The sequence below is a fragment of the Hetaerina americana genome, unplaced genomic scaffold (assembly GCF_022747635.1).
Source record: "Hetaerina americana unplaced genomic scaffold, ioHetAmer1.1.p SCAF_6, whole genome shotgun sequence".
Lineage (NCBI taxonomy): Eukaryota > Metazoa > Arthropoda > Insecta > Odonata > Calopterygidae > Hetaerina > Hetaerina americana.
The window spans coordinates 23,290,887-23,303,037 of record NW_027287205.1 but is presented as its reverse complement, the minus strand read 5'-3'; the positions used below and the strand labels follow the sequence as shown (position 1 = coordinate 23,303,037).

The 12,151-nt window shown below is 33.9% G+C and overlaps 1 protein-coding gene across 1 annotated transcript in view; it reads left to right on the top strand.

Annotated features, from left to right (window-relative positions):
- The window catches only part of LOC139695164 (zwei Ig domain protein zig-8-like), a 593,972-nt gene that overhangs the window by 224,596 nt on the left and 357,225 nt on the right, over window positions 1-12,151 (top strand). The window lies entirely within an intron of this gene.

Sequence of the window (12,151 nt, the reverse complement as noted above, 5' to 3'; positions counted from 1 at the left end):
ATATAACAAGGCACATGTATATATGTATGTACATATATATATATATATATATATATATATATATATATATATATATATATATATATATATATATATAATTTTTTTCACGCATTTGATGATTTAGCACGGTACATATCGTAGTGATTGTGAACTTTTTTTTACCATTTGACAATTTACGAGTACATAGTGAACGAACACTGATGGAAGATTACATCAAAGAAATTATATTAATGATTGAAATATCTCTTAACAAAACTTGATAATGATACAGGTTCCGTCATCACATTAAGAACATTATTAATGATCTCAAGGTCTCCGATAGAAATAACTTGTCGTTTGAACCCTTGGGAATGAGTCACAATTAGTCAAGAAAAAATAGTTGAAATATAATAAGATAATAAACCCTCAAGTCTCAATAATGATATGCGGAGCATGAAGTTTCCATTCATTTACCTTCATTCATTCTCATCCACGAAGATTTTAAAGATATACTTTGAAAAAATAAGTTTTGTGAATTTTATGACTTGCACGAATCCCCATTCTCATTATTCAAAACTAATCACTCACAGGGGTAATTCATATGTTAACGATATTCATGTGATACACGATAGCAAGGCTTCCTATCATGGTTAGCATAGTTTTTCTTGGAGAAGAAGAGGGAAATGAGAGGGATACAGTTTGGCCCCGTGCGATCATAGCCTGCGTAAATACTCGTTTCCCGTCAAAATGCACGATCGCATTCGACAGGTCAACATTTGAGAATCGGTCTAAATTAGCTCTCACCCGGGAAATTCTCGTTTCATACGTCATGAAATGTTCTCTCGTCCATGCAACAAACGCCCCGCGGCCATAAACGCTTTTCCCCAAAGAAAACATTGCATGCGGAAGCCGTGCAGAGAGCGCTTACATAAAAAGACGAGGCATGAAGCAACACAATTTGCATGTGACTCGTTTATCGAGTGATTATAATGCGTTCTCCGAAAGTAAGGATATACAATTGCTCCATATCGTGCTTTAACGAAGATGTTTTATTTTGCCTTATTTCGTAAAAGACTATCATAAGAACCAATGGAATTCTGACGATCTTTACTTAAACCATCAGTAGTAATATTATTAATAATCGTATGACAAATTAAATGATATTATGCGAACAAAATTTTAATTAAAATTCATAAAATAACGAATGGTCATTAGACATAAAGGAAAACCTTATTAATATCTTACAAATCTTCGTCACGTTATTTCAATAGCGTGACAAATGAATATTATCTCTTTACCAAAACTGAATACTATTTTCAGCCTGGAACCAAATTCTTTTAAAAAAATGGCAATGGTGATCAACCATTTTTCACAACTATTTTTCGATGGGACTCAACTATATTTAACTACGTGATGAAGAGAAAAATCCTACTCTCCTTCGGCCGCTTTCAAGAGTACATGTATAAACGGTACATATTCTGTAATTTGTGTTTGAAGGTGTCGATTGTTTGATGAAACCAGTATTTTTAATATGATATTGTGGAACCTACCAAGTTTTATTTTTCACACTTCATTAAAAATTCATTTAGAACGCAATCCTATTCATCCACCTACTAATCATATGCATATGGTAATAAAAAATAATTAACCCCATAAAATATTGGCAATGAAATTTTTGCAGGAACCATAGAGGTATACAACCGTAGCTAAGGAATACATAACATTATTTTCATTTTATTTTAAGATTGTAATCAGCGACTCAATTCCTCTTTAGTAGAGCTAGAAAACCGTTTTTAGTGAACAGAAAAGAGAAATGACATTTTGTAATGAACCGAGAAAAATAAGTGCCGTGAACATTGGTTTCTGACGATTACCAAAAATTCTGTGAATTCATTAGCAAAAACACTACCGAACCACATACATACACAATAGGCAGGAGAGCAGGTCTAATTCATAGACACCATATACACAGGTGTAATTTAACGACCTGGCTTAAACAGGGGGAATGAGATGCAAGGATTGGTAATAAAGCAATAAATAAGGTAAATAATGCAATTACTATTTGATAATGAAGTTAATTGTGGCATCAATCCTTTAGTTAAACCTATATTATGCATCTATATTTTTAAACTTGGAAATTTTGAAAACTCCACGGCAAGAAAGGAAGTATTATGCATATAGTCTATATTAAATAATTTTATTCCTGAGGTCTATACTTAAATGATTTGGGTTGATCATCTTGCCTTGTACGATGATTGACAGAATACCATAATACTCATGAAAACCAGTGCCATGAAAAATGGAAAAAGTGGTGTGTGATTGAGTGGTCTCAATTTGTATAAGTTATTTATAATTAAGTAAATTGATTACATTTACTTATTGCCGGTACAATTTTTTTTTCCTTTCCCACTTACCTAACGTTCAGTCTTTTCGTTCATATCCATTGTCAGTTCCATATATACATAACGTCGCACCTAATAATGTACTCCTAGTATTTTAAATTAGACATTTTCTGAACGATAGTTTCAATATTACACTGATACAACAAAAAACCGAAATATTTGTGTTTTGGATAGTCTAACTTATTCTCCACTTACTCATTTATTAGCAAATTTCCTGGCTTCTAGACAATTTCTTAGAGTATTTATTTATTTTGTACAGTATATATTTAATTGATGCGTCGCTGTAGTCCAGAGCGTTTGACTTCTGACCGCAGGGGCCGGGTTCGATTCCCGTTTATGGTTTTTATAACTCATCAATACCAGCAAGTTTTCTAAGCTTTCTTTACTAGGCAGAGGACTTTCTAACATCTGTAGAGGACTGTTTCAAAGTTTTCCAAAAAGCCTCAGGCCTCAGCGTTTGCTATGGGGATTGCTATTACTTAGTAGAAATTTGAGATTTTTGTCAAATCGCCATTACTGGGTAGACATTTTACATTACCGATATTCCTATCAACTCAGCAACAAATTATTTCAAGCATCTATTCAAAATTAAAGAGACAAGGTACCCGTGGCAACCTTGAAGCGTTTGAATCTAAAAATGAACTAACTTCAAAAAGAATGGCGTTAATGAGGCTACGGCTGATTTAACTCCCACTCTCTCGAAAGCCATATGATTCGATAGCCCAAGCCTTGGATAGTGAGGGGGATGAAAAATGTGGTGGAGGAAATACGAACGTAGATTTTAAACCCCTAAGGATAGAAGCGCTTTGTAGGAAAAAAAATAATAGAAGATACCCGGAGATTTATACTCAAAGTGAGCGTTGAATGAAGGGCTGATGCAAGAAACAATGTTTCACGAGAAGAAAGCAAAATCGAAGCCGCTGGGTGTACTCTGGGCGAAACGAATGAGAGTGACTAGTGAAGGAGATGAATGGAGAATAGTAAGGCATCGAGAGAGATAGGTTGAAGACACCTATGGAGATAGAATGAAACCTTTAAGTCCCTCGAACAGTAGCGTGGAGCGAAAAGAGGGCTGAGAGAGTATGGAAGAAAAGCTCCAAGGATCGGGGAAACGGATTGCTAAATCTTTCGGTCTGGGAGAAAGGAGCTATGAGCAGCGGCGAGAAGAGAGGTAGGATATGCTCGGGTAATGGAGTAAGGATAAAAAAACAATCTTCCTTTTCTCTCTCTCCGTCATCCATTTAGACACCTGCACACACTATCTCTCTCTCACTCTGTTATTCACCCAGGGGAGGAATTCGCAAACCCAGTGGAGATGTGTATTGGAAAAGAAACAGTTTTTGAACTGGCGGAAAGTAGGGGTGGGGAAGGTAAAGTTGGAGATGGTAGGAGGTTTCCTTCGTAAGAGTGGGTGGGAGGTGAAGGAAGCGAGAGACGCAAGACATCGATGACGGGAGGTTAGTGGGACGAGAGAGGTTGGATGACGTAGCATAAGGTGGAGAGAAAATTTGAACGGGCCCAAAATAAACTGCTAGCTTTAGTGAAAAACTGGGATTCGGAAAATTTCCCACCCATGTAATTTCGCAGTGTTCGAAACAAAATGGAAAGGCTTATCGCGAAACGAATGAGAAGCATTACGTGCCGCCGCATGACGAATTTGCTGCCACAGCCATTAGGGAAGAGGTGCGCGCTCACGCGAAACAATTTGTAAAAGGAAATCATTACGAAGCGAAGGTGAAAGGGAGCTTAAAAGGAAATGTAAAGTGAGCGTACGGCAGCGAAGGACAAAATCAAACGAGACAAGGCATGAGAATTCCGTCATCAAACAAAATCGACCTTAATATCTTAACAAAAGCCTGCGCCAAAAGAGTAAAATAAATCTGATATAGTCCAACAAAGACTTTTATTTCATGGTGAAAGTAACAAGTTACACAATAGTCATTGTGAATTTCATATGATCTATATATTATTCCTGGAAATGAAAGCATGATTTAAAATTAAACAAGTTTATTTCATTGAAAAATATTCTTGTGACAATTCCGTTAAGTTATTCCAGAACACATAAATATCAAAAGTACTTTAAGATTAATTATATCAATAAAAATTTGAGTCCAAATAAATGTTTCACTTGAAACTTCGCTTTTAATTCGTTCCACTGACATCTAATAGACCGCTATTTCTATAATTTCATTAATATAATCAAGAAAACGACAAATTTACCAGACTGATTGTTACAATTTTTAATTTTAATTACTATCACAACCTCTTGCCAAAACATCCTGTGAAGTAAAAACGGTACTTCGAAAATAAAACAAATCTATGTGGAACGTTGAAGGTAGAATATAGAAAATATGATCAAAGATGTATTAGAGAATATTTAGTTGTTTCCAAAATTCGCACCCTGACAATTAAGATAAGAGTTAACGACAGCTTAAATAAAATGGGATTAGTTTAATATTAAAACTATCGTGTACTTTAATGTTATTCAATATTATGTCTACCTGACTCGACTCAAAACAATTTTAATCTAGCGTACGCCTTGGCATGTAGAGAATTTAGGATCCATATTCCGTGCGAAGTATACTAGGGGGAAGCATTAAATTAAACATATTACCTTGATTGTAACCGGTGAATATCGTAAATGTATTCCATAAATGATATTACCACCTCTTAATTTAAAAAAAAAAAGATTTTATCCATCCAAATGTATGCCTTTTTACCCTCAAAATTAGAAATTTCGATTTGTTATTGAATGGAGACTGCCCCAAAAATAAGTAGAATAATGTTTTCAACCAATGTAGATGGCTGAGTGGAATGATTTGTGGTGAGAAAGGTTATGAGGGATCTTGGGAAAGCAACATGTCACACATCAGTTAACTGTGAGCATTTACAGCCGGTGGATTGCTGATAGACTGGACTCCTGTTCGACGGTCTGGTCACGTTTTTGCGATGTCACTTTCCATGGAGCAATGATACGCGATTAAATTCTTCATTAAGCTTAGAAAATTGGGTTCGAAAACTATTACCAATTTGGAGGATGTGGAGCTATTGGCTGTCAAAGAAATAATCTCAAGGAAGAAGATCCTAAGACCAATAAAAATAATTACGAAGAACTCCTATACCGGTATTTCGGTCACCAGGTGACCATCAATGGGGAGAAAATCAAATAGGGCACTTGAACTTGGAAGAGGAATGTGCACCAGGCACTGTCCAAAGTCAAGTGACAAAGTCAAGCCTGGTGCACATTCCTCTTATATTACTCATTAATAATGTTACCGTAGGAATGCTTTTAGTTAGCAAAAAATTTCCATATCATAAGCATGAAGAATGACAAAAGTGAAACACTTAAGATATTCCGCCTGTTGCAAGATTGAAAACGAACATGTCTGGAAGAACTTTAGTCATTTATTTGGCAATCAGAAAGATTTGGAAGGTTGGGAGCGTTAAGGAGAGTTGCGTGCTTTGGAGATGGTAAACCTTTGAAACGAAAATTCCACCCAGAGATGTCCGTCAGTTCTCAAAGCTTTGAGACCAAAGCTCTTTTGAGAGTCTTTCCTTTTCACTTTCTCGGGCCGTATAGACACCTGCCAGTGAACTCACGGATGGAGAAAATGGAAAATTAAACAGTTGGAGAGTAGGTAAACAAATTGATTTCTTTTGGGCAGAGAAATGTATCAAGTTGATGATTGTAATGAAATTATGCATTGTGCAAAACTATAGCAGCCACATTTGGCAGTTATGTATTCCTAAGCAATTGGGAATTTCAAATGTCAAGTTTTCGAAAAGATGATGGCAAATCATTAGTTAAAATGAGGTATTTTAAAGATTTAAAAAAACTTTTCGAATACCTATTCGTCATTATCAAATCAACCTATTATTAAATTTTTAAATATATTTTCAACGTGGTCTATCATTCACCGCCAATTCAATGAATTCAATTGTTGGGTATTTTACGACATAATTAATATTTTTTAAATGCTTATAGCAATATCTTAGATCAGAAATTTAGCATAGCTGATATTACTTTATTCGTCAATTACCTGCAGTAAAAGGCATTATATCGTACTGACGCCGTTCACCAAACTCGATCTTTAAATATAAAGTAAACCCTTTGTAAAAAATATATTTACGACTATATATTGGCGGTGTTGTCTAAATTTATTTTAAAATTTAATATTTAAATTAAATTGAAATCAGTGGTCATTTCATTTGATATTTGTTTATTAGGATAGGTACTTACAAGAACTTTATATTTATTCTCAGATTATTGGATACCTCTAAATAACTTAGTATTTTAAATAAGTCGCAATTATAATACTTATATTTCAGATACACACAATGAATCATTTGAATTTTGAAAAAATTTACTTTTTACAGTTAATTTAAAAATACGATAAACTTCGTAGAAACTCCGAATAAAGAGTTTTTTTTTTACTTTTTACAGAATTATTGTCATTGCTTCTTATTTAATGTTCTGAGTTCTTCAAATGTAACCATAACAAAATGTCCGATATCTGTAATAAATATAATTACACGGTCAATTATGGCCGAGTGATTGTTTAATCGTTTTATAACAACACAGAATATAGTTTTTTTGGAACAAGAATTAGTTGGTCGATGATCAATAATATCACAATAGAAAAAAATAGACAGCAGACAAAAACAGCAGTGCAGTGTGGCCAAATAACATGTTTCATGATCTACCTATACTAAGGCTGTATAAAAAGTATCGGGAACTATTTTTCCTGACGTGACTGTACGTCGTATTACAGACACCCTCTATAAGGCGCAGTATCGGTGGTCTAACCTTCAAAACGCGACAAGCGTCAATCTCTTGCGAGGGTTCGTTTAGGCTGGGTAGTGTGTTTAGTAGACCCCAGTCGAGTGACTCGGCGCAAGCAATAAATGGAGCGAACGATTGTACAGCGGTACGCCACAAAATTTTTTTTAGACTGGAGAAATTGGACACAAAGAAGTTGAGTATGATTTTCCAAGTATTCAAGGATAAAATTAGGTCACAACTTGCAGTTTTTAATGACACCAGCTCTTCAAAGATGACAGAGAGAGTGTGGAGGACGAGCCCCGTGCTGGACGGTCGTAATATTTTGTAAATATTCATCCTTTAGCAATCGTAAATCGACGAGATTGATATGCATCTTTTATTTTGTTTCATTATTATGATGATTTAAAAATTAATAGAAAAATTATTAATATAACATTACTTTAACACGATGAAAAGTGATAGAAATGAATTGATAAATTTCAGTTAAGCGTGTTATGCATGGAAATACTCATCAAGGTGAACTCTATAATGATTTACATTATAATTTTACTTTTATAAATGTCTTCAATTTTATATAACGTTTAAATCATAAAACCTTAACTAACGTTATTATTTCAATTTCGTGTTATTACATGTGAGATCTTTCATCGTGCACCGGGAGTGTGTCCAAAAATATCAGCAGAGGAAGCAGACGATTGATAAATAGGTAATAAAATGTGTAAAAGTTAATGACAGCGATTCGTCTGTTGACAAATACAGGTATTTTAAGGTCCCATGCTTTCTAATTTGTACGTCCATGTTCACCTTGCCGCACCTGTTACACAATGAAAGTGATTTTAGCATCCCGGTAAATGACCCAATAAATTTTCAGCAAAATATATTGACAAAACTTTCGATTTCGTGCATAGATATGAAGAAAAAAAATGTATCAAGAGATTAAAATTTTTAAAACGTTTCCCGAAAAATGAAAAAAATAAGTAATGAAGCACCAGTCATGAAAGCGATAGTAGAATTTAAAGGAGAACTACGATTCATGATGCAAATATATTAACCAAAACTTGGACGGGTTTACTCAAATGTTACTCTAAGAGGTGCATTTTTCTGGATAACTCATCAGCAGTTATCAACGCGTTTGATATTATCCGAATAGTCGCAAGTACTGCTCCAGATTTAGCTGTTTTTGACATAAATAGCACACAGCTGGAGTAATGTTTCACCATTGATAAAATTGACAAGCCCCACTGGCATTGGAAAGCAATGCATACAACTCTTTCTTAAGGGATTTGACGGCTAATTACTCTATGCCCGAATATTTGATAGCAAATAAAAGTGAAGTCAATTTCAATGATCGGTAATAGTTGCCAAAGTTTCTAAATTGAATAAAAGCGAAAGGCGATATGAAAGTTACGTCAATTAGTAATACTAAAAACGTTTCGCATTCAGAATATGTTTCATCCTAGCTGAGAACCTGTTCTACCAAATTTGTTGTTTAATTTAAAAACGTTAAATTCTCGCCTAGTTGACGTTTTCTTTCGGATTGGACGCTTATAATTACAAAGGTTCATCGTTATTTCTTGTCATTATATGATTAAAATATATGTGCTTCATTTTTTCTGTTACTGGTTCAAATAAAATATATTACGATTCTAAATTGGAATTGAATAAAATGGTTTTCGCTCGAAGAAATTAAAACCATTCTCACGCGAAAGGTTTGGAAATTATTAAAACTATTCTTCAATCAAAACGTTCCTTTAAGAGAAACTGTTCTTCTTCCATTCAAGTGATGAACGCGTTCATAAAAAATAATTTTACCAATTATGAAACCCTACGGGATTATAAGCAATAAATGCCGAGCGATTGGAACCTGACACCGCACGTCACATCACTTTTTCATTATTTGGCTTCCGAGAGACATAAATTGCGTTATAAATCACAAGATAATGAGTGATGAATTGATGATGCCGCAAATGTTTATTTATTGACTTCGGTACGGCGTACCACCAATATGATATTTAAATTCACATTAAACTAAAATTAAAATGTTTCATGATTTGATCAAGTATAGTTTTGATTCATTGTATGAAAAGTATGGCATTTTTTCTGAAAAAGTTCGCTTGAAAAATAGTCTGCGTAAATTTTCTACATATGCTATTTCTAAAAACAACTCTGCCCGTTAGAAGGCGTTGAGTTACGTAAAATCAAATAACAATATTTTTATCAAAATATCAGGATTGACCCAGCGCATGGAGTTCTCCAAGTCAGGTGTTTTTTAGATTGAAGTTAATAAGTGTGGTTATGATTTTATGATTAATTTTATCACGATTAAAGCAGACGCCTGATCAAAGTCAACCAAATGGTTACGATAGAGCTTACTGTGCTCCGTAACCTAACACAATAGAACCCCAAGGACATTCAAATTAATTCAAATATTTTATTACGCTCTGGCTTTTATCAATGGAAAAGAAAAATTTTCAAAAAAACTTGAGAATTGTAGTACAATATCTGCTTATGATATCAAAGAAAGTATATTCATAGGTCTAGAAATTTTATATTAAATTATTTTTAAATTTTGCAAATGACTTAGGATGTGCGACTAAACATACGACTGTGAAAAGTGTAAATTATTTGTGTTTAATTAATAAATCATTTTACGCTCTATACATATTTTATTACTCTATCTAAGAGCAAAATGTCTTTAATTTGTTTTTGATACTCGTATCAATATTAATGTTAATTGTTTTCCAGAAGTGTAATGCATGAATATGAGCAATTGTACTCATTATTTTGAATAAACTGTAATGCATATTCCTTAAAAAATATCAAATTTAAATCACTCGAACCCCACAAAAATTCGTTCATAATTTGATCAGAAATGACTCCAATCATGCACTTCAAGATATTTCAGTTGCATGGCAAATAAGATTAAATTTAGTATTTAAAAGAAGAAAGCTATAATTTATAATTTTAGTGGGGTAAATATGTTTTGAGGGAATAACGCTCATGATGTATAGTATAAACCCTGGTTCATCGATTGAACTTTTTTTTATTTTTTCCATCTTCTGCACAGACTTCAATAAGTATGTACAGACATTTTGATTTGAATTTTAATGCCATTGTCATACAAAAACTTGCATTAAAGGTAAAGGATTTAAGGAAAAACTGATTGGTTTTTCTTCATCTTAAACACTGGCGATAAAATTCGGCGGTGATATAGTTTTCCATTGGAATCTCTGGGAGGCGGAAATACTGAAAAGTAATGGCTGATCACAAAGAATACATGTACGAGTAAATTTTACAAAGGGTTTCGGAACAACAAATATTTATAGGTAATTGAGCAGCTTGGAATGAGAAAGCAAAGCTAAGGTAATAGTTAGACATATTAGAAGTAGTGAAGTCGTTGCGCAGGGTTGAATGACTTGTGTTACAAATCTAGAAGGAAATTTCATGAGAGGATCAAATGATAGATGTAATTACAATACAGGTCACAAAATTCAAGCTGGCATTATACTTGTATTCCATATCACATTATACGTGTTTTTATGGTCCAGTCACAAATAGAAGGAAGAGAAGAAATATGCGAGCAACTGGACTTGACACTTGCGTAAATCAATCGAAATACTAAACAAAAAACACTTGTATAAAATCTAATACAATTTTACCAGAGGAGAGTCAGGTGAGGGAGTGCAATAGCTATCCTCGGAATCGAATGTGAAAGTGGGGAAGGGTCTACAGTGTAAAAATATTAAGATATTATTAAAGGAATTAAAAAGGAACGCAAAACTCCGGAGGGAAAGCATGCATGAGTGAATGAACCTGATCCACCGAGGAAAGTCAGGTCAGGAGATAGGAAAGCAATAACGAAGAAATAAAGAAACGTTAATAGTAATCAAAGATATTGAAAAATCGCCGAGAACGAGGGGTATTACCAAAAGCATTTTTAGATTTAAAGACAAAGAGGAAAATATGAGAAACTTTGAAGAAAAGATGAAAAAGACTAGAAGCTATTTTACCGTCCTGCAAGGGTCAAATGAGACCATACACTTTTATTCTAACATCGACTGCGAAAACTCAAAGAAGCATTGAAGTAGTAAAACTGCATGAATGACAATGGAGTACCTTATTTGTGTGTCATTCAGCGGAAAGAAATAAGGAAAAATATTGGCAGAGTTGGTAATGTGAACATAAAGGATGCCATATATACTGGAACATTTACAAAATGCTTCTAACCAATGAATGATGATGCAACAATTTAGGAATTTGAGGACTGGCTAAAACGCCTGGTCTCATGCAGTAAAAGCATGGAGCTAAATTGACGAGAGTGCTTAATGATATAAAAATAAGAAAGGCACCCATGGCTGACAAATTCAACATAGAGATTATAAAGTTTCACAATATACAAACGAAGAACGCCCTACTCTGGCCAAGAATTCAGGTATAAAAATGATGCAATGAAAAAGTAGGTCTGTAGAAGATATTATATTCTATAAAAGTTCATCAAAAGGCCTAAAAAGATTAAATTAAAAAATTGACAACAATATCACTGAAAATTTTATTTTTAGTTGATATTTATTCTTAGTTATAAAAATACGTTTAGGATGTAGGACTTACATGACTGTCATTATCAGAGGGCTTTAAACGGTAGCGAAGAATTTGGAAACCTTTCACAAGTGGAAGGAAACTATATAATATTATCCGATGAAATAAGAATATCAGCTGCAAAATCAATTGTATTGGACGCATTATTATTAAAAGTCTCTCTGACCTAAATCTATCAGTTTTAAATGGAACAATTTCCTTAGAAAAACAATTTTTCATCTCGTATTTTAACAGAGTATATGCCTCGCAGCTTTGTCCTTCTAACTTGCAAGCCTGGTGTAGGGCTCACGAGATCGACTGATTAAATTGAAAATTACATGGGTACGGAGCCAGTTGTCCTTTCCCTTGGATTAACCCCAGGAATATGGGCATAAATTAAAGGAACAGCAAA